At 36.3% G+C, this 27,502-nt stretch overlaps 2 long non-coding RNA genes across 2 annotated transcripts; one reads left to right on the forward strand and one right to left on the reverse strand.

Annotated features, from left to right (window-relative positions):
* Positions 1-10,170: 10,170 nt before the first annotated feature.
* LOC126718668 (uncharacterized) lies at positions 10,171-13,002 on the reverse strand. The gene is made up of 3 exons (XR_007653008.1): positions 12,664-13,002; positions 11,578-11,666; positions 10,171-10,394 (listed from the first exon to the last, which is right to left on the reverse strand). It is a non-coding gene; the product is annotated as an uncharacterized LOC126718668 (long non-coding RNA).
* Positions 13,003-16,210: 3,208 nt separating this feature from the next.
* Positions 16,211-18,694, forward strand: LOC126718669 (uncharacterized). The gene is made up of 2 exons (XR_007653009.1): positions 16,211-16,559; positions 18,288-18,694. It is a non-coding gene; the product is annotated as an uncharacterized LOC126718669 (long non-coding RNA).
* The last annotated feature ends 8,808 nt before the right edge of the window (positions 18,695-27,502 follow it).

Genomic DNA, 27,502 nt, shown 5'->3' on the forward strand with positions numbered 1-27,502 from the left:
CTTTCCAGTATGCATAATTAGTATCAACAAATAAAGGAAATATAATAAGAGATTGTCCTCTATCCATGACAAATAGAGGTCAATGGATCACACAACAAAGATTAAGACCTAATCAAAGTGTGCCTGCTCTAATACCACTTGATAGTCTAAGAATGTATTGACCCCTTATGATGAATTAACCAATTAATTAGCCAAGTTAATTAATTAATCCGATTAACATGCAATATGCATGGTAACAAAAACAAATCACCAACTAAGTTAATATGCAACGGAAAATAAATTGACACGGTGATTTGTTTACGAATGGCAAAAACCCTACCTGGTGATTTTAAGGTCATCACTCCTGAGAATCCACTATTATCACAACAAGCAGTTACAGGTAAAGGAATCTCAGTACCTTATACCAACCTACAGTTGAACCCTTACCCCAATACTCAATTAGACTTGTTCTGTAATAATAATCTCTCCTTTTAATGCACGGCTCACAGTACGTGACTAACTAATCGATGCACGGATCCTAGTACATGGCTTATACACCAACTTGAAAAGGATGTTGGCTGCAAAATTCTTCAGTTCATCCACATGATGAAGATCACGAAGCTCCTTAGTTACAAAACCCTACGGCGTACAAATGCAGCAGCTTCTTGAAGAGAAAGATAAACTAGGGCATATGTCCCCAGTCACAATATGCTTGTGTAAAACCTTTGCATCAAGTTGTACTCACTTGCATCCATTGTGACGGCCCTTAAAATAATCCTTATATATGTTTAGGATTGTGAGAAAATAAAGCCTAAACATGTATCCATGGATTGGAGTGAAATCAAACCTGAAAAACTGATTTTCTTAAATTTCGATAAATAGGGTATCTATCGAGTAGCTGTCGAGTATTGGGTAAAAGCTGTCTGTTAAACCTCGATAAATGCTATCTGTCAAGCTAGCTATCAAGCTTTAAAATCCAGCACTTCTTCACTTGTTTCTTAGACAGACTTGCATGGCTTTAACACTTGGACTTGAAACCTTGTTCCTTGAAGTATTAAACACATCCTAGATCTACATAATTTCAAGCAAAGTGTGTTTTGTCAAAGAATTAGCCAATTCTATATTGACATATGTTCCTAACATGATTCACATATGTCCTAATAGAATCAAGTGAAGAAGTGTTGTTCATTAAAACTTGACAGATAGCTTGACAAATGTATCTATTGAGATTTAATATATAATTCTTGATAGCTCTCCACAGAAGCTGTAGCTATCGAGAATTACGAAATTCAGATTTCTAGATCTGTTCTTCACACATATCCAAGCTATTTGTGTAAGGTTTATTTTCTCACAACCCTAGACATATACAAGGATCATTTTATGGGCTGTCTAAGGTGATCCAACTTGATGCGAAGTGATCATTCACTCAAATTGTGACCAAAGACAATTTTCCCTAGTTCATCTTTCTCTTAAAGAAGCTGCTACGCCTTTGCGCCAAGGCTTTTGTAACCAAGGAGCTTCTTGATTTTCATCGTCTAAATGAACTAAAGAACTTTGCATCAAAATCTTTCTCAAGGTTGGTGTGTTAGTCATGTACTTGGATTTGTGCATCAATTGTTTAGTCACGTACTTGGAGCCGTGCATTGAAATGAGAGATTGTCACTACATTACAAGTCCAATTATGTATTGGGGTAAGGGTTCAACTGTAGGTTGGTATAAGGTACTGGGATTCCTTTATTTGTAACCGCTTGTTTTGATAATAATGGATTCTCAGGAGTAGTGACCTTAAATTCACCAGGTGGGGTTTTGCCCCGATGGTTTTCTCCATTCGTAAACAAATCACCTGTATCAAATTTAATTTTCGCTGCATTTAGTTTTATTGGTGATTTGTTTGTGCTACCACACGTATTGCATATAATTGAACCTAATTAATTAACTTGACTAATTAATTGGTTAATCTAGCTAAAGGGTCAATACATTCTTGGCCTATCAATTTTATTATGCCTGGTTTCTAATTCATGTTTGCCATTCTTTGATACTTAGTTGGAATTTTCTTTGACATGTTCTTTAGGTGATTGCCTATTTTAATTTTTTTTTTCTTTGATTTCAAAATCTGCTAATGATCATCAAAACCTCTTTTTTTTAATAATAAAACTGATCTGTATTTTCATTAAATACAGATCTGTATTTTTTTGTCACAAAACTGGTCTTAAGAGATGGGACCACTAAAATTCCCCCCAGTGTAGATTTTAAGATGCTTCGTAAGGACACTAGAACTCCCGTCAGGATTTTTGGCTAGGTCACGTGAGAAGACGACCCTTCATCCTTCCTTTGCACATTCCTTGATAAAATTGTAGGATGTTGGCACTGATCCTGACTTTCCTGCTTCAGCAATTAGACATATTTAGTAGTGTTCCACTTATGTCCGAATAATCCTTGCTTTCAAGATCACTTTCTAGTTTATCATGTAAATTTATTCAATGAAAATGACTTGAAAGCAGATCATGTAATAAGTGTATGATGTCTTTCGATGAAGGAATTTATCTATAAATGTGTTTGTATATATGTATGTATATGAAGAAATGATGTATACACTTGAAAAGATTACATAGGGAAAGAAAATGTAATCAATTCTCATAAACCAAAGGAAAGTAAATGTAATCAGTTTTGGTACGATTTTTGCGCTAACATTTGGAGCCATTTTCGAGTTCCAATTTCTTCAAATTTTATATCTCTAGAAAGCTCTGTCTGTCTAGTTCCCATAGGCTCTGACCTTGCAATATTTGGAGTTACAGTGGTCAAGATATCACGTCTGGAATGGAGGTGACGCAGTGTAGGAAATTCTGTGATGTTTTTTCTTGAAAAAATCTTTTCTTCCAATCTGTGGCAAATATCGTCTAGCCCTTTTTGTGGGAGGTAGTTGAGACCTCATATTTCAAGTTGGTTCAAATGGATCACTCCAATTCTTACTTAATTGGTACATTTTTTGCGCGAATTTGGTCCTAAAATAATCTTTTTAACCTGAAAAACAATAAAGCATTAAATTAGGGTTTTGGAGTTTTATTAATATTTCATCTATTTTTGTTAGGATATATGTGATTCACTTGTTAGGAACATATGTCACTATTTTATGTAATTGGCTCATCCTTTGACAAAACGCACTTTACTTGTATTTGGGTAGATCTATGATGTGTTTAATACTTCAAGAAACCTTGTTTCAAGTTCAAGTGTTGAAGGCATGCAAGTCTGTCCAAGATTCAAGCTGAGAAAGTACTGTTCATTAAAGCTCGACAGCTAGCTATCTATCGAGACCTGTTGAAGCCCGTGGCTCGACAACAGCTCGACAGATAGGGTATCTGTCGAAGTTTATGAAAAACAGAATTTCAGTTCAGTTTGACTCTAATCCGTGATTGTATGTTTGGGCTTTCTTTTCTCACAACCCTAGAAAAATAAAAGGATTATTTTAAAGGGCCGTCAAAGGTGACACAAGTTGCACAAGTGTTGAGCAAAATTTGTTCAAGCAAATTGTGACCGGAGAAAGAATTTGCCCTAAGTAATCATTATTCTGAAGAAGTTGCTGTGTTTGTGAACCATTAGGTTTTGTGACCAAGCATCTTCTTGATCTTCATCGTTTGGATGAACTGAAGAACTTTGTAGCCAACAACCTTCTCTAGTTGGTGATTGAAGTCACATACTAGAATCCGCGCTATTAGTTAGTCACATACTGGAAGTCGTGCATCAAAAGGAGAGATTGTCCCTACATAACAAGTCCAATTGGGTATTGGGGTAAGGGTTCAACTGTAGGTTGGTATAAGGTACTGGGATTTTTTTACTTATAACCACTTGTTGTGATAATAGTGGATTCTCAGGAGTGGTGACCTTAAAATCACCCAGTGGGGTTTTTGCTATGTAGGTTTTCCCCATTCGTAAACAAATCATCATGTGAATTTATTTTCTGTTGCATTTAGTTTAATTGGTGATTTGTTTATGCTACCACACGTTTGCATATTAATTTGATTCATTAATAAACTTGGCTAATTAATCAATTAATTTATTACAAGGGGTCAATGCATTTTTGGCCTATCAAGTGGTACCAGAGCAAGCACACTCTGATTAGGTTTTAATCTTTGCTGTGTGATCCATTGACCCCTGTTTGTCAAGGATAGAGGACAGTCTCTTATTATACCTCATTTATTTGATGGCACTAACTATGCATACTGGAAAGTACGCATGAGAGCTTTCTTGCAGTCTCTAGATGAGAAGGAATGGCAAGCTATAGAGAATGGCTAGACCAAGCCAAAGGAAGCGCCGACCGATTAGGATAATGCTAAGATCAAGGCGACAAACTTCAACAACAGGGCATTGAATGCTTTGTTCAGTGCAGTCACTAATGAGGAATTCAAGAAGATATCCTCCACTGAAACTGTAAAGGAAGCATGGACCATTCTCCAAAAAACCTATGAAGGAACTAAGGCTGTCAAGGATTCGAAGTTTCAGAGGCTCACTACAAGTTTCGAAGAGATCAAAATAGAGGAGGATGAGTCGTTCGATGAGTTTTATGCCAAACTTAAGGACTTAGTAAACTCAGTTTTCAATCTTGGGGTAACCATTCCTGAACCCAAGATTGTGAAAAAGGTGCTCAGATCTCTACCCAAGAGATTCCATGCCAAAATCACCGCGATCGAGGAATCAAAGGACATTGACAAGATTCCTTTGACAGAGCTTGTTGGTAATTTGAAGACCTATGAGTTAGGTTTAACAAGAATCAGAAAGTCGGCTAAGGGTAAAAGCATGGCATTAAAGGCCAAGAGCAATGACAGTGATGAGACTTTAGACGATGAAGATTCTAAGATGAAGTCCTATATTATGAGGCAATTCAGAAGTTCATGAAGAATGCCAATGGGAAGGGCTTCAACAAGGACCGTAGGCAATCCAATTCTTCTCAGTTCAAGGGCCAAGACAATGGGAAGAAGGATGCCAGGGATGGTGGTCAGTACATTGTTCCTGCAAAACCAAAGTGCTTTGAGTGTCAAGGCTTCGGTCACATGAAACAAGAGTGCCCCACATATCTCAAAACTATTGGAAAAGCAAGGCAGTTGCTGCCACTTTGAGCGACACTAGGCCTGAAGATGATTCCGACAATGAGGATGACAGAGTCTTGAATGCTTTCACTGCCACTGTCAATCCTACTGAGGGGATTGTTGAAGATGTGGATGAAGAAGAGGAATTGGTGGAGTCAAAGGTTCAAAAGATGGATGAACAAGATGGCATCCACATAGCCTATGCAAAGTTGTACAAAGTCTTAGAAAATCATGAGAAGTTGTATAGGTTGACTACCAAGAAGCTTAATGGTGTGGAGCTTGAGCGAGAAGAGCTTTCCACAAAGTTTGATGAATCCAATCAGACTATTGGAGTACTGAGGTTTGAGAATAACTTCTTAGCTGAGAAAGTCAAGAAGTTTGAGGTAGAACTGTTCCAAGTCAGAGCTCAACTGGAAAGGACTTCAAGAGCTAAGCTCGATGAAATGCTCAGTCTTTAGAAATCTGCTTCTGTCCGAACCAGTTTAGGGTATAATTTCTCTTCTCCTAGTATTGCTTCTACTAGTTCTACGGTTTTTGTTCCTCCTACTAATAATGTTGAAATTAAGAACACTAGTGTCAAAACCAATTTAGCTAATGAGAACATAGACAAGGGTAAATCTATCTTAGGAGCACCCCTTAAGCAAGATAAGAAAGAAGTTAAAAACCCTAGGGCTAAGAAGGCTAACTCTCAAAAGCCTAAACAGAAGAAGCAGCATCTCTGTCATCACTGTGGAGCAGCCGGTCATACTCAACCTAATTGCTATAAGTGGTTAGCCACTCAACAGAGTCACGGCATGATCGCATCAGGAAACCAGAATCAGTTTCCATCCTCTTTTGCTCCTCTTGGAGATTTTCTCCAAGCCCTCATGTTCCTTTCGAACTTAAACAGTTTCAATTCTTCCCCCTCACCTCCGATTCAAGGGTTTGCTAGACGAAAAGGTTATTCCAATGTGTGGAAGGAAAAGGGCTCCAAGTGATTCTATAACTTTTTTCTCTCTCCTCTTCTTGTTTTTCTTTGCATTACTTATGTGTTTTACTTAAATGTTTTGAGTCAATCTAGTTTTTATTCTTTGCTTTGTTTAACATGTTTTTGTTTTTTTTTTTTTTTTTCAGTTTTGTTTATTATGTTTTTCATATAAAAATTAAAAAAAAAATGAAAAATTAAAAAAATACAAAAACAGTGTGTGTTTTGTGTACATTGGTACTTGTATACCTTAGATGGCCATTGGAACAAAGTTTTCAAAACTTTGTATCTTTTGTAGCTTAGATAAGCATCTCTGTGCACAACTAAACAGGTGAGTTTTGTGGCTCATGTTTGTAATGAGTACGATTAAGTAATCTCTTGTACTTAACACTCATATCACTTTTTTTTACGGGAAGGACTAAAAAATCCTAAGAGAAAAGTATAAATAATCATCTCATCACTGTTGCCCGCCAATCATGAATAACATTTGTGTAGTTCGGCATAGCAAAATTGGAATGTCAAATGATTAACATAATTGGGTATTTCTTTTCTATCTCTTATATGCTCATGCATGGTTTGCTCAAAAGAAAAAAATATGCAAAGAAAAAATAAAAGCAAAAAGATCAAAATGCTTTATATATGATTGTAAGCATGTATTCTAGAAGATGTGGGAGTTATAAGATGTACCTCAAAGGTGATAGTCCCCATCAAACAGGTATGATTGTGTGTGAGTTAAAGTGATTTTCTCATATCTCAAATCGTCATAACATGTATACACTTATGCAATCTTGCGATATTTTTCACACACAACACACAATATTCTTTGCTACTCTTGATACATGTGTAGGTACAATGTGTTTTGGTCATCACGAAGTTTACATGTTAACGTTAATGTATGCTCATTAAACTGACTTGACTTATTTTTTAAATATAAAATTATTTAGACTTGTTTAGTGTGTGTGTGTGTGTGTGTGTGTGTGTGTGTGTGTGTTTTTGGGATCTATGTGCTTAAAATTTTTATTTAGAGATGATTTTGAGAGTTCAAAATGTTGATTGGATTTTTGGTTGTGTTGCATGCTTGATTGCATTCATATCTGTGTTTTTCCCTTCTTGAAAAACTATTTCTAAGAACCCTCGACACCTCTCGACACCTGGCTTTTCTATCGAGCTTTTCAGTTGATTTTTTATCGCAATCTCGACACCTCTCGACAGTTAGGTGGATTGATCGAGAAATCTCATGTCTACTCGATAGCTCCTCAAACCATCGAGCTTTGGTTGCTGTCGACACCTCTTGACACTTGCCTTTTGTATCGAGCTTTTCAATTGATTTTTTATCGCAATCTCGACACCTCACGACAACTAGGTGGATCAATCGAGAAATCTCATGTCTCCTCAATAGCTCCTCGATACCTCCTCAATCCATCGAGCTTTGGTTGCTGTGGACACCTCTCGATAGCTGCATCTGTCGAAACTTTTAAAACTCGACACCTGTCTTGATACCTCTTGACACCTCAATCTGTCGAGATTTATTAAGGTTCTATATATAGGTTCAATCGCAATTCAGACTTCATTTCCTCGATCTCTTTCAATCTGTCCGCGTCCTTTCACCTCCCAAACCTCTCTCACTCACTCCTAACCTCTTCCTTAAGTAATTTTCGAGCTTAATCAAGTTTTCCTTCACTTGGTAAGTCTCTAATCCCTCATTTTCATGCATTTCATGCTTTGTAACCTAAGTTTTTGGGTTTTCTACAAAAATTGGGGTTTTTCAAAATCAAAGAGTTTTTTATGAAATTTTTGGGATGGGTTTTGAAGATTTGATCTTAAAAACTTCATGCTTTGTATTCCATGTGCATAATAATTATATTTTCATGCATTTAGATGTGTGTTATATATGTTAAATTGTTTGTGTGCTAGTAGATTTGGATTGGGCTGAGCCCATGATGATATTACTGTTGCACGTCATATGCTCATGCATTTTCATGCATACATACCTTACATTCAATATATTTCTATATATTTGAACTATTTTGGAGCTTTTCTGAGTGTTTCTTTCTTCCCCCTCACTCTCTAGTTTATGTTAGTGTGTCAATGGCACCAAAACGTAAGTCTTCTCCATCCCGGAACCCTCTTCGTTCCGGGGCATCGTCTTCTTCAAATCCTACCCCCTCCTCTGTTCGGTTCCGTAATGAGGATGCCCGAAAGGACTTTTCGGAGAACTTTTCTCAACGAGGTGTTAATTCGAAACGCCGAGTCATTTTATTGGACTTTTCCGACACTGAGCTACCCACTGTCATTCACAGTCGGGGTTGGGAGTCACTGTGTGACGTCCCAGTCACCTGTCCATCAGTGCTGATTCAGGAGTTCTACTCCAACATGCATGGACTAGATACTTCTGTACCTCTCTTTCACATTCGCGTTCAAGGTACGCGCTTAGTTGTCACACCGGAGTTGGTATCCAATGTGCTCCATGTCCCAAGGGTAGAGCATCCTGACTACCTTGGTTGTGAGCATCTGAGGACTGCATCCAAAGACAAGATGATTTCTTCTTTTTGCGAGCACCCTTCTAATTGGGGTGATCGTCAGTTTACACCATCTTCGACCTTTACTAAATGTTCTAGATTCATGAACATGGTGATGAATTTTGTTTTGCACCCTCTTTTTCACTATAACTCTATCACAGACCCTCATGCTCGATTTTTGCTTTCTCTTCTTGAGCATCTCACTATAGATTTACTTTCACATTTTATTCTTTTTATTATAGATGTGTATAGGGATACGACGACCCGTGATAAACTCATCTTTCCTTCAGCTATCACGCAGATTTTATGCCTTTTTTCTGTTTCTTTTCCCTCGTTCGACCACTTCTCCGTTATGTGTGCCATTGACTATACTACCGTTAAACGAAACGAGGCATAGTTTCGATCGAGGCGGTCCAGTATGGCAACTCCACCAACTCCTTCTGCTCCTTCCACATCCGCTCCCTCCTCTTCTATGAGCGGAGTGACACTTGAGAACATCATGGCACAGCTTCAGCGCATGGATGCTCGCCTCGACACTTTCAGTGATGAGCTGTGTCAGGTGAACACTCATATTGACCGTATTGCTCGACGCCAGGCTGGGATGGGGTGGTTACACCATGCCTTCCACTCTTGTGGCCTCTGGGGATAAGAGTGATGGCTCTAATAGTGCTGATGATGATGATGCTACCGCTTCCGATGATGCTACCGCTTCCAATGATGAGGATGATGGAGATGTTAGCTCACCCAGCGATGACGAGATGTCTACTTGACACTCTTTCCCTTTCACTCGTGACAAAAGAGGGGAGTAGTTTTGGTTATGAAAGTAGTCATACTTAGGGGGAGAGTTAGTATCAGAGATTTTTGTTAGGGAGAGAGTGCATACTGAAGGATATAGTAAGGATTACTTGTATCTTTTTATTTTCTCTATTTTAGATACATTTATTCTTGTACATAGGTCTTGTGACTATTATTGACATACATTGTACTTATTTTCTTTATATGTTGATGTATGTTTCTTTCACCTACCCTTAAATGTGTTGTTTCTTTTTTCTCTTTATGCACATGCTTCTTATTACTTGTATGCAATCTATTATTTCTATTTCACACAAAGATGCCTTGATGAGTTTTGTTTAAAGTGTTTCAGAAATACAGGTTGTCAAACTCTACTTGCCATAAACTCTCTTCTTGCAAAGTTTTTCAAGAGTTTGTGTTAGGATAGATTTTATTGTATTCAACAAATAAATATGAGTTGAGTAATTTATGACTTCTCTCATATCTCATTTGTTTGTTGTGGTTTTGTCACGAATTGTCAAAGGGGGAGATTGTTAGGCATATGTGATTCACTTGTTATGATGTGTTTGGGTGGATCTAGGATGTGTTTAATACTTCAAGAAACCTTGTTTCAAATTCAAGTATTGAAGGCATGCAAGTCTGTTCATGTCACGCCCCAGACCCGATACTCAAACTTGTGACCATGACCGGCATGCTAATATCAAGCCTAAACCTGATATTAGCAAGAACCACTTAACTTTTACAAAACTTTTACCAAAAGCTTTCCTTTTCTTTTCAATCCTTGTTTCTTTACTTAAATTATATAACCTTTGACTTGACATTCAGAGCATCTACATTGTACTCCAAAGAATAATATAATTCACCACTTGTTCAAATTCGGAATTTCACATAATACATCTCTTAATACTTCAAGGTATACACTTTCATTAGATCTTAAAATAAACAATGCTACAAATCTAAACATCATATTGCTAATTTAGGATCTATACATATAAAACTAAACCAGCTCCTTCCAAAACTCGACTAAGGCTCCCTCTGCTCCAAAATAAAACCTGCGAACTGAAAGAGTGGAAGGGGTGAGCTACACAGCTCAGTAAAGGTAAGATATATGAGAATTCAATAAGGATGCATGTAACCAAATCATTTCATTCTATGAATATTCGAACAGGAGAACATCTTTTCATGCATAGTATTTTATACTATTCATAATAATAGCTTATACGCTCATCATAGAAAATAATTGTTCTCCTCTTTCTTATCGGTTTAATATTACCAAAACCTTTCGGATTAAACTTCTTTTACTTCCTACAAAGTCGCCATACATATATTCTCATTACAAGATAATTATTTTAACTTAAATCAGATAATCGGCAACTTTGTATTAAGCTAGAAACATCTTGACTAATAAGAAAACTTTTTTTTATAAACCTCTTTCCAAAAATATTATAACTTTCATAGTCATAAAACTTAACATTTCATAAAGAACAGGTATCTGATAACTTTTAAACATGGCTTGTACTTTCATCAAAAACTTTACCTTTATAGCATATCAGAACTTTAGAAACTTTTATCTTTAATGAACAGCTTTTCTTTTCATTAGAAACTTCTTCTTGCCATGAGAGTTTTCACTTTTCACAATGCATTTAAACAAAATAATTCTCTCATGATTAATAACATAACATAGCTGTTCATAAATAACTTATTGGTTAGCCCATATCTGATAAGTCTGTACTTATTTGGGAGGCTTCTAGCACCACGGTGCTAGGCATCCAGCATTCCCCACAATGCCAGGTATTCTCAGGATTACATCATAATACATATCTTCCAACCATGGGGGTAGGTTGGCTTCCCCCACAAGTTGGTCGTAACCAACAAGGGGCGGGTACAGCAGAGCCAGTCCCACTTAATGGCCAAATCATATAACATTTTCCATGGAAAGCCAGTAATTAACCCCTACTGGCAGAGTTCAGATCACCAGAGGACATAACCTGAAAACATTTCATACTTTACATCATACAGAAATTTCTTATTTTGCATAACATTTCATAATAATAGTATTTCCATTCTTTTCTTTAAACTTCATGTTCGTGGAAATTAGTAATGGCATCAATATGCTCAAATCATATACATAGAGTTTCGAAAATGCACGAACACATCTTTGTCAGAATAATGATTACATGCCATATCTCTAATAAAAAATACTTTAATGCATAATATTCTTTAAAATAACCTCATGACTTACCAAATGCCCATATAACTTATCCCTTACATGAAAGCAGAAGAACCGAGAGCCTACAGTCGAAGGAGCTTAGACTTGGATACGGGTAACACCTAAACCATAAATCGAAGCTTATTACTATCCATAATTTCCTTGTCATAGACTCACACATTCATCTCAAAGCCTATTTCTTAGAATCAAGGAAATCCTAATCCCACCTCAACGAGGTTCCCACAAACAAAATACATTCATCAGACAACATGATGTACTAAATCATAGAGAAACCAATTCATAAAATTTATATATGATTCTAACATACCAGAGGATGAGCATATTAAATTATAGCTCAAAACATTCACCCTAACTTTAGAATTAAATCCTTAAAGTTAGGCATGTCCCTTACTGTTCACTGTTCTATTCCAGCAACATATGCCCCATTTGTAAAATACAAACGGGCTGTCCAAACACATCCAATTGTCATGAAATTTTACGTATGTCCAGTATATATCATAAAAATTTCGGAGTCAAAGCATAAACCCATGATTTACTAAAAATCACACAAAACAGCATACTCAAATCTGTCCTGTCAGAAATTCATGCAACTTATAAATTAAACCATTATTTTTATGTTCATCCAAATTCTGTGAGACCACTTCTATAACAGCCACAAGTGTCTTAGGTTTCATAGGAATTATCCCTAGCATCCAAATTCACTATATGCAATTTAATACATAATTTATCATGCATGAACACAGAATCTGTCACAGTGACAGCTTTGCAACGTTTTATCGTAAATTCATTAACAATTATCAAACGATGGTATTTTCATATGGAGATTTTTATACACTCATAAGACATGTTATAAAACACTTATACATAGTCATTTAACCATTTAGAGCAACAATACACACAACAAAAATCCCAGCAGCAACATCAAAAATACTCATCCTAAATTTTTCTTACTGCCTTAATCATATAAAATCATTAATTAGTAAAAACCCTAATCTACCTTTCACAAACCATCAACACAGCTCAAAGCTTCTTAAAATAGCACATATATATATATATATATATATATATATATATATAGACTTACATGAAAGGATTTACCTTTCCTAGTGGCTGGACCAGAAAGTATGAGAGGTAGAGAGCTTAAGAGAGTTGAAGAAGCTTCCTTCTTGCTGCTGGACATGTAGGTGTGAAAGGGAGAAAATAATTGAGAGCTTTCCTTCTTTTGGTGTTGGAACCGTAGGAATGAAAGAGGGAGAGAGCTCTTAACTATTCTAGTTGCTTCTAAAAGAGTAGAAAGAAGAAAGATGATGAAGCCTTATCTCTCTTCTAATTTGTTGACCCATGGACCTGACTAAGTGGACCTAAGAGAGCTTCCTAGCTCTTTCCTTGAGAGAAAAAGAGAGCAAAGTGAGCTAAAATTTTTTATTTGTGTGTGTACCCGTGGAAAATGAGAGCAAGAGAGCTTATGGGGTGTCCTAGAGCTTGAGAAAGTCAAAGATGGAATAAAGGTGCAACCAATAAGAACAAAGAAGGAAGAAAACAAAGAAGTAAAGCAAGAATAACCAAGGGAATTTCTGGTGCAGCCAAGAAGTCCAGCAAAATATCTTTGGGTGATTCACGTGTATTGCTAGGAAAGAAAAGATAACTTACCTTTTCAACTTTCTTGCATTCACACTCACTGTTCTACAAAATAATATCACTTTGCATACACACACACACACACATATATATATATATATATATAATATCCTTACCTTTGTACACTTAATTAAACACCAATAATTATATATCTAATAACTTAAACCACTTAATATAATTTTATCTATACTTAGTATATATTTAAAATACAAATAGCCATTTCAATTATTTATAATCTTTACAATTTCTTATTCAATGACATTATAAAATAATATGTTTATTAAATACTTATATATTAATTTTTGTAAGTAAGTGGCTTAAAATATTAATAATACTTAACCACTTAAACACATAGTTTAATTATAAAAATTGGGTCGGGTGTTACAGTTCAAGATTCAAGTTAAGAAAGTGTTGTTCATTAAAGCTCAACGGCTAGCTCGACAGCTAGCTATCTATCAAGACCTGTAGAGCTGTTGAAGCCCGTGGCTCAACAGCAGCTCAACAGATAGGATATTTGTTGAGGTTTAAGAAAAGGAGAATTTTAGTTCTATTTTGACTCTAATCCGTGATTGTATCTTTGGGCTTTCTTTTCTCACAACCCTAGACATATAAAATGATTATTTTAAGGGCCGTCAAAGGTGACATAAGTTGCATAAATGTTAAGCAAAGTTTATTCAAGCAAATTGTGACCGGAGATAGAATTTGCCCTAATTCATCATTATTCTGAAGAAGTTGCTGTGTTTGTGCACCATTGGGTTTTATGACCAAGCATCTTCTTGATCTTCATTGTTTGAATGAACTGAAGAACTTTACAGCCAACAACCTTCTCTAGTTGGTGATTAAAGTTGCGTATTGGGATCTGCGCAATTGGTTAATCACATACTGGGAGTCATGCATCAGAAGGAGAGATTGTCACTACAGAACAAGTCTAATTGGATATTGGGGTAAGGGTTCAACTGAAAGTTGGTATAAGGTACTAGGATTCCTTTACTTGTAACCGCTTGTTATGATAATAGTGGATTCTCAAGAGTGGTGACCTTAAAATCACTCGATGGAGTTTTTGCCATGTAGGTTTTCCCCATTCGTAAACAAATCGTCGTGTCAATTTATTTTCCGGTGCATTTAGTTTAATTAATGATTTGTTTGTGCCACCATGCGTTTGCATGTTAACTTGAATAATTAATAAATTTGGCTAATTAATCAATTAATTCATTACAAAGGGGTCAATACGTTTTTGGCATATCAGTTTTAACTCCAATTTTGGCTAGTAAAATATTATTTCGAAGGGAAACATATGATCTTCAAGATGGTCCAAAATTCAGTCCAATTGGATGATCAGATCAAAAGTCAACTTTATGACCAAACCCAATTAGGGTTCTTGGTCATAATTCCTATTAGGAGAGTTCTAAATGTTGCAACTTTTTTTGATTTACCATCAAATCGTGTTGCATTTATTTGTTACCCTTTTTTTTGGCTCTAAAACTCATAATTTGCATTTTTTTTTTTGAATTTTTTTGGATTTTGATATTTGTTTTTTCACATTAATCAGGGCTAGATAAAATACAGTATTGACAGCCTCAACTGAGAGAGAAAATTTCATCTTGCCCAGGAGAGAGAGAGAGAGAGAGAGAAAGAGAGCTTTGTTGGTGTTAAGAGGGATATGAGGAGATAGAGACATTGGGAGTTAAATTGAAGACTTAAAAGCTGACTGTGGAGCCACAATTTTGGGTTTATTACAAAAATGCCACTGTATTTATTTTTGGTGAAAATGAAAACGAGCAAAAGTTGTTTCATTTTCTGTATTCAAATCCACTTTTTTTGGATTCTGAAAATGAAAACTGAATACAAATTTGCAAACCAAACCAACTTTATGGGGTGGGTCCCACAAAAAACTGTAAATGAATACAAAATAGTGCACATTTTTTAGCTAACCAAACTGCTACTTACCTTATGTAAAGGAAAATTGGAAAAGTTAGGGAGGAATTTTGCACCTCATGCATGCTTTACACTTTTTTAAAAAAATATATATTTTTTCATAGAGTTTTAACCTATAGCGTCTGCTTCTGATGATTGTGTTTTTTATCACCAAACCAAGACACCAATCGGTTTTTAGTGTAGACGGAGATTGAACCCCAGATATTTTATTCAACCGTCAGAAATTTTACCAATTGAGCTAACTTGAACCAATCGATTTTTAATATAGACGAAAATTGAACCCTGTGGCATGATATATACATGGTCGTGAACATAGCAGCAATCCTCTCACAATACATGGGCCCCACCATAGGGTTTTATTTTATCCCGCATCGAGCATTTCACCCCCTTCTAGGATCAAGATCTGTTGCAATAGCTAGGACTATTACACTAACATGCAATAGAAAATCAACGGTTAAAATTAAAAGTTGCAAAAAGTCACTTTTAATCTTAACCTTTAAATAAATTTTTTTTTTTTTTTTTTTAACTTCCAATTTTTTTACCATTTAAGTTTTATACTTTATTTTTCTACATCTGTCATGTCCCTTGGTGCAATGGCATTTTGCTCGCTCCCCTGGCAAGATCTCTAGACTTGGAGGAAGTATACCCTACTACGGGCGTATGCTTCCTCCAAGTGGGGGCCACAGATAGAGACAAGTTTAAGGAAAAATACACGCGTCTTTCCTCCAACGGCTGGTGGGACCCCAGCTAAGTTTAGGAGAGAAACTTTTTTTTTTGAAAGCAAGTTTGGGAGAGAAACTTGTATATGGTGGAGAGAGGAGAGAAATAGAGTCAAGTGTAAGAAAAAATACGTATGTATCCCCTCCAATTGGTGTGGACCCCAGCTACGAGAGAGGAGACAACTGAGTCCAGCTAAGTGCTCCATGGAGATCTTTTTCTTACATGTGTAAAAATCCCTAGTTATAACCTCCTGCATAGTATCCATCATGGGCAGGATGGTCTTTTCACAAAATTAGGTTTTTCTACTATATAAACAGAGCAGAGACTGGCTATCTTCTAATGCGGCAATCGAGTTTTTCCCAAATAAAATATACCCTCATTCATCAGGAAAAAATATATATATATATATACTGGCAACCTTCAAGCTGAACGATGCAAAAAAAAAAACTGGTAACAGCATCATCCTCACCCGAAAAATCCCAACCTCCATGGCCCTAAACAAATCCAGACCAACCCAGCCGTCCTTCAAGCCTACAAAACCTCATCATCAACTCATTTCCTGTTGAACTCCAACCTAAACTCCAGTTCAGTTTTCTTCTTCTTCTTTTTTCTTGAAGTGAAGAAGGAAAATTCCGATTTACTTTGATCTGTTCCGTTCGTTACAGTTTATTACAGTCGATTCCAACCGGTTCCAAGAGAAGGTATTATTTTTTCGTCTAACCTTTTATTTATTATTTTTTTGCTTAATAAAAATTATTATTATTATTGTTATTAAGAATATGTTTTTTCCATTTTCACTCACAAGATTATGCTTGCTTTTTTTCTTTTTAATTTACTTCGTGTGTGTGTGTGTGTGTATAAGAGACTTGTTATGTAATTAGGTTATTAAAAATATGCTTGATTTGATTTTAAATGAATAATTGAACAGGGTATACTTTCTTAATTTTTCCCTTTTTTTTTTTTTTTTTGTCTTTTCAAAATATCGGATATTAACATTATCAAGAATCCAGATTAGGTTTTGTTCCATATCAAAAAAAAAAAAAAAAATAGTGGTTCTTTTGGATTGAGTGGAGTAAAGGAGAAGAAAGTAGAGTTAATTCAAAATTAGTTTATTTTCAGACAATAATTCCCTACTCCCTCTCCCTCCCCCTTCAACCCTAACAGTACGTTTGGTACACCGCACGAGGATTACGATAAGAATTGTAATTTTTATTACTAGGAATAAAATATGTTGTAATGTAATAACTAAACCTATTCATTAGTTTGATTGTGAGTTATAACATTAAAATGAAATTTAACATTTATTTTAAGAAATTTCTTACTCATACAATTATATCTCCTTAAAAATTTTTATTTTTAAATTTAAGAGAGATATGTGTTATTTTTATGATTTTTTATTTTTATAATTGTTAGATATATATGGAAAGTTTGTTTATTTGAAATATATTAAGTTTTGAAATTATTGTACTTACTAAGGAATAACTAATACAACCTTTTAAAGATGAATAATTATTCCTCATTTTAAAGAATAGCTATTCATAAGGAATGATTATTCCTTGTAATAAAAACATAACCAAACTAAAGAATAACCAAATCATAGGAATAATTATTACATTACAACACCTATTATAGTCTACCAAATATACCTTAAGTTTTGCAACAAAACGAAAGATAATTCATTGATTTTATACATTAAATAGAAAATTATTGCAACATTAGATACATAATTACATAAATGATTTTTTCGATTTAAAAGAATGCAGAGGATTTTTTTTTTTTCATAAATCACAAATAATTGAATAAATTTGTAAATTTTATACAGTAAAAATAGTAATATTTATGACATTTTTACAATATTTGAGTTGTCATCTATACATTCCATCAGCTGACAAACTGTGAAATCCTTTTTCTTTTTTTTTTTTTTGAGAGATGGCAAACTGTGAAATTAATTGTGCTTCTGCACATACTTTTGGTCTGGGATTGTGAGGTATTGCATCTGATGCAATGGTATTGTACCGGATCCAAATCCGTTACCCAAATATTCATTTCGAAATTCCAAACCCAAAAGCGAAAATTTACATGTCCTTAGGGAAATAAAAAATAACTTGTACAAAACTGGGCCCATATAAATCACTTTGGGGCTCTTTCTTCGGAGTACTTAACATCCAATCTTTGGGCCTACGCCCATAATTAGAGATGGATCTATCTTGAGATCAATGGCCGGCCATGGATAATAAATCCTATTATCATTGTGTCATGGGTAAATTATTATTTTCATTCGTAACTTTTATTTTATATATATATATATATATCACACTTTTAGAAAATCTTTTTATAGCAAAAAGCTAAAATAAGTTGTTAAAGCTATGAAACTAACGTTTATATTCACTATTTGATGCTCTATGAAACTAACATTGCAATTTCTTAAGGCAATGCTCAGCCAGAAAATTTGGAGCCAACTTATTTTGCACCAAACAACAAAGATCGAGCGTATAGGGTGGTTCGCCACTGGTCATCCTTACAAAAATTGGATTGGGCGGTGATTCTCTCTCTCTCTCTCATTTTTGTGTTGTTTTGTTTGGTTGATGAGAAAATGGAAGAAATTAAGAAAATTTTTACTTTTGTCTTTAAATGGATGTAATTAAATGCTATACTTTTTTTAATTAAGGGCATGTGGTAGTTCTCTTGTGGCATCATAGGTAACTAAACGAAGAAGTGTTACATTAATAACATTTTCAGAACAAATTTTAAATTGTTTGTTGTTATTAGGTCTAATTTGAACTTATTATTGAAATAACAAGAAGTAATAACGTACCACTTAGAATTTGTTGTGAAAGTGTTGTAGACATGGCATTTCTCTTAAAAATAATATTTTAACATAACTGTTAGCTCCGTCAATTTTTTCTATCTATCACTTAATGGTATAAACTATTTTGACACAATATCAAATTGTTGGAAACTAAATTGACAAACGATAGGAACTAAAGTGGTATTTACCCTTTTATGGCTAATAGTCAAATTGTTTGGAATATTATCATTGATTCATTGTTGCTATTATTCAAGATGTTTTCATTACTTGTTTTCTATGTTATTGTTGTCACTGTTGTGATTGTAGTTTATTAGTATCATTTGAGTGTTACAGATACTATAAATTTTACTACATTAAGCTTATAAATTAATGTGCAACCAATCACAAAGAGGTCATTCTAATATTCATTTATGGGGTGGTTAAAAAAAGCCCACAAATTACATTTATTATCATCTCAGTTTGTAAGTTTATGGAGTATAACTTTTATTACATTTTACATTTTCTTATTATTACCACTTCTCTTTTGTTGAGTTTTGGTAGTATTATTATGGTTATTATTTACTTTTATTGCTATTATCTTGTTATTGCCATGATAACTAGTATATAGATTATAAATTATTATGAACTAACCAAACTTTCCAAATCATATTTTCTTTACATATAATCAGATTAAATAATTTTTTCTTTTCCTTTACATAATGGTGGGGGTGCGTTGAATATTTTGTAACTTGAACTTTATTTGGACAATACTTTAAGACTCCTTTATTTATTTTTTTTTTTTTTAAGTGTTTTGGTTTTTTGAAAATATTTGGCAAAAATACATTTTCTGTCCCTATATTTTGGGGGAATTTGGTCTTGTTTTTCAGTTGTTAAATTGGTCCCTTTACCTTTTAACTTGAAATCAGTTTAATTAATGTTGTCATCTCACTTATGAAAATTGCCTACGTGACAAACGATCTACATTACTAACATACACGAAGCATAGGTGACTTTTAAAATAATAATTACAAGTTTTAACTAAAAAAATATCACAAGATGAGTATAAAATATTGGTAATATAGAAATTAAGAGGAGACAGCCAATGTTGACCCTTAGAAATGTGAAATAGATAGCCTCTCTTAAACACCAAAGGAGTAGGTATAGATAGCCTTTGCTGAACACCAAAAAAAAAAAAAAAAGAAGGTATCCGAAGGCTTTCACACATTGCTAGTTAATGTTATTATAATTTTTTTTTTCTTTTGATAGGTATAATTCTTATGTTAATTGAGCCGAGTTGTAAACATTAACTTTGGTAGGACAACCCAACAAAATATATTTGTTTTGTGAATTCATGTGAGTAGCATGTTCAAGTTTTTATTGCTCTTATATTTTACTCAAATAATTATATTATACTTATTAATTAATATGTTAATTATTTTTTCTTTTTAATAACACATGATGTAACTTAAATAAATCTATATAATATATTACAAGATGAGTGTAAAATATTGGTGATATAGAAATTGAGAGTAGACCGCCAATGTTGACCCTTAGAAAGTGGAATAGAACACCTTTGTTAAACACCAAAAGAGTAGGTATAGGTAGACTTTCACACGTTGTTATTATTATTCTTACGTTAATTGAGCAACATTAACTTTGGTAAGACAACCAAACAAAATATATTTGTATTGGAATTCATGTGTGTAATAACACATGAGGTAGACAAAGGTCTTGTAGCTAAATTGGCACCTCCCCATGTACAAAGTGCTTGGGGGTCGAGGGGGGAAAGGGTTCGAGCTGTGGGGTTAGCAATATATTGTAATTATTTCTCAAAAAAAAAAAAACACAGGAGGCAACTTAAATAAATCTCTGAAGGTTAATGATAAAATATAGTATAAAATGAGTATAAAATATTGGTAATGTAGAAATTGAGAGCAAACTGCCAATGTTGAACCTTAGAAAGTGGAATAGACTGCCTTTGTTGAACACCAAAAGAGTAGGTATTGGAAGACTTTCACACATTCGCTTGTCAATGTCAATGTTATATATTTATTTTAATAAAGCAATGTGTTTTATTTAATATTTATTCATATCAAATTAAATTCAAAGAAATCTATAATACATGTGTTATGGTCCGTTAACATGGAGGAAAAGTTAGAAAAACAATCAAAAGATTTCATCTATTATTATTATTATTATTATTATTATTAGAGCAACTTTTCCACCTACTGAACTTCTAGATAGTCTCCTATTTATCTGCTTGGGCAGGGCACCATACTAATTGATTATATGTAATATTTTTATTGATTAATGAGTTTAAAAGAAATTGTTTCTTACCTATTACGTAATAAAGGTATGAGTAAATTTATATAAATTACCATTTTTATTCTTCCACTTTTCTCCTCAACTAATCGAAGTAGCTTTTTTCCTTCCAACCAAACACATATGAGCGAAAGGTAAATCTTTTATATTCTTTCACTTTTCCATGTCCTCAACCAAATGAATCTTTGGATTTCAACCACCAATAGGAAGATGACATGTCCCATCATGTGTAATACATATAATTCACTTGGTTGATTGGGTTGATGCACATGACAAGGAGAATTGTCATCTCCGTATTGGTGGTTGGAGCCTAAGGCTCCAAACTTGTTTAAAGCCAAAATTTATACCAGTATCTACTAGAGCTCTCTTTAGCTGAGAGCATAGTTTTCAAACCCGGATCGTTCCATGAATCAGAAAAGGGAGAAGTTTAAGATTTTTAAGACCGAACCGAGGTTTATCCAAGGTCAAATTGTGATGATATCTTAATTAATTTAATAATAATAATAATAATAATATACAAATAAAGGTATTAAAATGACAAATGTGGGGCCCGACAACAGATGGACCAGATCCACCTATTCACAGGAAGACTTAAGGCCCAAGCCGAAGAAGATAGTAGTCCAAGCCCAATAACGCAAAGCATCCATGTGCCAGAGAAGCCGCCGAGGAGGGTATAGCCCTCGGCTGGCCCAGAACTACACTAAGGAAAGGGGCAAAAGTGGCATAGGGATAATCTTGTAAGAAATCTGAAATATCTAGGAAAGGCTGCCCATACTACCTGTCCTAGACAGAGCTTTGCCTCTCACAGAGTCGTGTTCCTTTAGCCTACTTACCACTCCCCAACAACTCAGGTCTAAAACTGATGGGACAAGTATCAGTCTTGAAAGGGTCGACCCTACACGTGGACGAAGGAAATTGAACGCATGCGAGTATAAAAGAAAAAATATGTAACCTAAAGAAGGGGCCTCCAGTCCTACGGAAAAAAATAGAGGTGCTTCAAAGGAAAAGAAATTGGAACCATGCATAAATATCTTAAGAAATCCACAGCCGGGTAAACACGACTTAGCCTTTCGATCCCACTCTCTACAAATGATATTGTATGGGCCCATTTACGTGCGAACCCAACCCAACTGCGGTTCCACGCAAATCGTGTGCTTACAATTGGCGCCGTCTGTGGGGATGGCTTGCGTGTTAGCTCGAGCGGTGGCGAGGTTGAGTTTCTGTCGAACAAGAGACTATGAGGATGCCCGTATCACCGGCGACGCATTGTTGTTATTCCCAACATAGGCTCCTGCTAGGGGCTACGTTCCACGGTGTCAACGACATGGGCAAGCTTAGGGGCTTCAAACATCAGGCCGACTTCTTCCACCTTATTCGAGGAGCAAAACTTTCGGAAGAAGAGTCACACAAGTTTTGGACAGAACCAAGGCCTTGCATGGTCCTCGGACCCAAGCCTCTGGGGAAACCAACTACTTAAAAAGAATCAGACAAGTTTTGGACAGAACCAAGGCCTTGCATGGTCCTCGGACCCAAGCCTCTGGGGAAACCAACTACTTAAAAAGAATCACACAAGTTTTGGACAGAACCAAGGCCTTGCATGGTCCTCGGACCCAAGCCTCTGGGGAAACCAACTACTTAAAAAGAATCACACAAGTTTTGGACAGAACCAAGGCCTTGCATGGTCCTCGGACCCAAGCCTCTGGGGAAACCAACTACTTAAAAAGAATCATAGGGGAAAACCAACTACACAAAAGCGCCATTGGAGCTCCCTAACTCCTAGTCGACTGCTCGGATGGATTATTATTAAATCATCAGCCTTGGACGACATTCACGCGCTTATCACAGAATGTCCAACTGATATCCCGGTTAGTTTCTTAAGTTTGATTTATTACAAATTATCGGTATGATGCTTGGTAGTGCTGGCAGATGAGATTCGATTAGATTATGCTTCAAAGTAGCTTTATCACAAATATTCTCAAAGCAACACATACATAGAGCACATTCGTTCACAAAGTTGTGTTGCCCATTAGATCAACGCTTAAAACATGTAAATCAATTTCCATTTTTATTACGATGGAGAAATAGTACAGTGTACAAATGAAAAGCTGGAATCAGCCCATGTCAAAGCTTACTACATAAGCAAGAAAAGAAAATACAAGAAAGCTGGAGAAAGCCGAGGAGGTATGTCGGAGGAAAGGTTGGCTACAGCTCCGAGACTTTATTCTTCCCCCGCACCCTTACATGCCCATAACTCAGGCAGCCAAAGAGACCCAACTTGAACCTGACACCGTTGAAGAAAAGGTGCAGGGAGTTGAAGGTGATGGGGCTTTCTCTAAATATACACCTGCCGCAAAGCAGAGGCGCTGATGGAGGAAAAACCTTCTTCTGCCATACCAAAGTGTTGGCATGAACAGAGCCTGCTTCGGATTTTGGCTAAAAGAGGGAGAGACGCCGTTCTCCCCCGGTGGAGATGGAAAACTCTCCTGAACTTGTGCTTCCTGTGCCCATACCTTACTGTTATAAGCCTCATGAAAACACGGCGCTTCTGCGGCGGAGACATTTCTTTCTTCCCAACCCTCACTTTCAACATGTTATGCCAAGAAGGGAGAACTCCGGATATGGAAGCTGTGATGTGGGAGAAAATCTGAAGGATTTGTGCGTATATAAAGCAATTTTCTCTCCTTCCCATTTATTGGAAAAGACAAGGTGATGGCAGTCAACTCATGTGGCGTCCTGAGAAACGCTACAGACAAAACAGTCCTGGCTCAACTTCCAACATCAACTGCAACCACAAGATTAAAGAGCCTCGTAAAGGCGCACTTCGGTCATCGTGACATCAAAGAGTACCACGTGGCCAGAAGTTGCAGAAATATCTCTTAATTCATGGGCTAGGTGGATTCGTGGCCCCGGGGCCGCTTTGTGTAAGGGCCCAGGTACTTTGGCAGACGCCGAGCAGCGGCCATGGCCGAGGACAATCACTGTTGGGCACCTCGGGAAATGCTCAAAGATAGGGGAAACCAAGTACTGATGCAGACATTGGTCTTGGATAGAACCCATGGCTTGCATGGTCCTCGGACTCAGGCTAAAAGGGAAAACCAACTACTAGTGTAGACATTGGTCTCGGACAGAACCTAAGGCTTGCATGGTCCTCGGACCCAAGCTAAAAGGGAAAACCCAGTACCGATAAAAACCCAAGTCTCGGACTCAAGCCTCTGGGGAAAAATCAAGTACATAAGATAAAACGCATACGTCCTGAACAAAACCTAGGTTTTGCAAAGTCCTCGGACTCAGGCTGCTTGGGAAGTCAACTGCCCGAATGAAGAAATTTCTCGGCTTAAATACTGGAAAAGGTTAAAGCTCGCGTATCATGGAGATGGCAGAACGACCTAATGATTGCCAACCTAAGGAGGCCATTCATCCGGTGGGTAACGTGTCCTCGGATAACTACTTCTTACACCTTATCGAGCATTTAATGCCCATCACGGCTAATTTTAAGATAAGTCTCACTCCTCACTGGTCGGATTGTTATGTTGAATAATAATCTTGTTAAAGTTATCGTGGCATCTTTTTAGGAACGATTACCTTGGCCTTAGTTATTATTGACTCAAATGCTATACTATTATGCCGAGCAGCGCTTTCACATTTGTTAAAATATATAAACAAGGCATACGAAATAGAGTAACAATCACTTTTATTAATATGAAAAATTGTTACAACATACAAGGAAGGGCTTAAACAAGCCTATACAAAAAATGAACTGCTAAAACAGTAACAACATCCGTAACATAAATAAGTAAACCATCAAGTGTCTTCTGAACTCGCCTTCAAAGTCTCTCTGAAATCTATGCCTCAGAACTGTTCATATCAGGAGAAGATCCTTATACAAAAATAATGGAGGAGAAGGAAGAAGAATTAGAAGACATGGAAGCACTTCAGCAAGCTCTTGTCACTGAAGAATGCAAGGGAAAAAGAAGATGGAGGACATGAGCGGGAAGGAGGAGAAGAAGAGGGAAGCAATGAAAAGAAAGTAAAATGAGCAAAAGAGGGAGAAGGGGAGTCATATTAGGTATGCTCATGAGAGAGCGGATGGAGATGACAAGGGAAGTTTCCGACCCAGTCACACCGGAAGTAAGGTGTGACGAGTCCCTGCTTCGGATTTTGGCTAAAAGAATGGGGAGACAAATCTTGAGTCTCCGCCATCCTTGCCCTGACCGAGCCATCTCAAGTTTTGTTAGGGCATGGCGTTTCTGGGAAAGGAAGGATTCATTCATGGCCGACTACTATGGTGGATGTGTTATTGGATTAGGAGTAACCAAATGGAAGAAGTAAACCGCAAGAAGGGCCTGAGGGATTCAGATATGCAAGAATCACCTCTGAATATCTCTCTTTATATAAGGGAGTAAAGCAGGGGCACGTAACCCGCTCTGATCCTCGAGGAAACCTGCGAATAAATGCGCATTCATTCCATTCCCCCACGTTATCAGTAACCGTAAGATTTGGGGGGGCCTCGTAAAAGGAAGATATTAAAAGCACACTACGAATAACCGAACGGTATAAACGCATCACGCGCAAATCGAGGGAAACATCTCGTGGACCGGCACATTCCTTGGGGAGGTGAAAAGTCGCCGACGTTGATCAAGGGCCGAATTTAATGAGCCGCTATAAATGCTCGGTATTATCAAAACCCTCCTATCCAACTAAGGAGTCGGACAGCATGGTTTTGAGGGGCTATTGTGGGGCCCGACAACAGATGGACCAGATCCACCTATTCACAGGAAGACTTAAGGCCCAAGCCGAAGAAGATAGTAGTCCAAGCCCAATAACGCAAAGCATCCATGTGCCAGAGAAGCCGCCGAGGAGGGTATAGCCCTCGGCTGGCCCAGAACTACACTAAGGAAAGGGGCAAAAGTGGCATAGGGATAATCTTGTAAGAAATCTGAAATATCTAGGAAAGGCTGCCCATACTACCTGTCCTAGACAGAGCTTTGCCTCTCACAGAGTCGTGTTCCTTTAGCCTACTTACCACTCCCCAACAACTCAGGTCTAAAACTGATGGGACAAGTATCAGTCTTGAAAGGGTCGACCCTACACGTGGACGAAGGAAATTGAACGCATGCGAGTATAAAAGAAAAAATATGTAACCTAAAGAAGGGGCCTCCAGTCCTACGGAAAAAAGTGGAGGTGCTTCAAAGGAAAAGAAATTGGAACCATGCATAAATATCTTAAGAAATCCACAGCCGGGTAAACACGACTTAGCCTTTCGATCCCACTCTCTACAAATGATATTGTATGGGCCCATTTACGTGCGAACCCAACCCAACTGCGGTTCCACGCAAATCGTGTGCTTACAACAAACATTAAACAAATTTTACTAAAAATATGTCTGAAAAAATTTTAAAAACTTTCAAATGAATTTTCACCATTTTTATGAGGATAGAAAATAATAAAAGCATAAACAAGTTTTGAAAATTTTTGTTGAGTAATCTTTCAAATTAACAAGATTGTATAAAATAAAATAATTTACAACATAAATTAATCAATTGTATATTTACATATAAAAAGCATAATTCTTGAATCTCTAATAAAATTATCAAATAATATGATAAATTGATAAAATATAATTTGTCCCTTCAAGCCACTAACCAATGAGAGTGCCTAGCTTAATGAGAAAATACACCCTATTACGGGTGTATGTTTCTCTCCTCTCGCAGCTGGTGGGACCCACCAGCTGTGGGTCCCACTAGATTGTGAGATGGAGGAAGCATACACCCATAACAGGGTATACTTCCTCCTAGCTTAACACCCTTTTAGGACTGAATAGGTACCGCTCATGGTAGTGCTTGAGTTTAGAGCAGTACATTGGAAAATGTCCCCTCTACTCTTGACCTTCCAGTTGTATTAAGAGCACATGCCTTTAGTGTTGCCCTTAAAATGCAACCTTTCAGGTTTAGTCGTGTTTTTCCCTTGGCATAATGTTCACACTTGAGGCTGGGATGGATCATGTGTATCAGCCTTGATAAAAGACCTAAATTCCCTTGACCCCAACCTTAATGATAGTACAATTGCTAAGATGAATATGAAGTAATTAATTTTTCCAATTTAACTGAAACACATGGTTGCATTGACTAGTAAGACGAAAATAATGTTATCTTTTCAAAAGACGATTAAATTCAATGCAATTGGAAAAATCTAATATACTGCATCTAAACTCCAAAGAATTGTACCCATGCTTTACTCAAATTATATAGTTGAAAATAATGCTAATTGTAAAGTCGTCTTCTCATCTTGCTGACCACGAAGAAAAGACTCATAAACAATCCTTTAGGTAGAGTTAGAGAGAATGCCAATACCCAAATACTGGAGTCTCAAACTTTAATTTCGGATCCCAAATAAACAAACAACAAAAGGCGTTCTACCAAGCATAAACACAAACACATGGTTATAATGCATAAGTCAATTCTTTTTCTGAGCAAATGTTTTTTTCTTAATAACAGGTTTTTTTTTTTTTAATTAGTAAAAGGGATTTTATGTTTT

The sequence above is a fragment of the Quercus robur genome, chromosome 3 (assembly GCF_932294415.1).
Source record: "Quercus robur chromosome 3, dhQueRobu3.1, whole genome shotgun sequence".
NCBI classification, from domain to species: Eukaryota; Viridiplantae; Streptophyta; class Magnoliopsida; order Fagales; family Fagaceae; genus Quercus; species Quercus robur.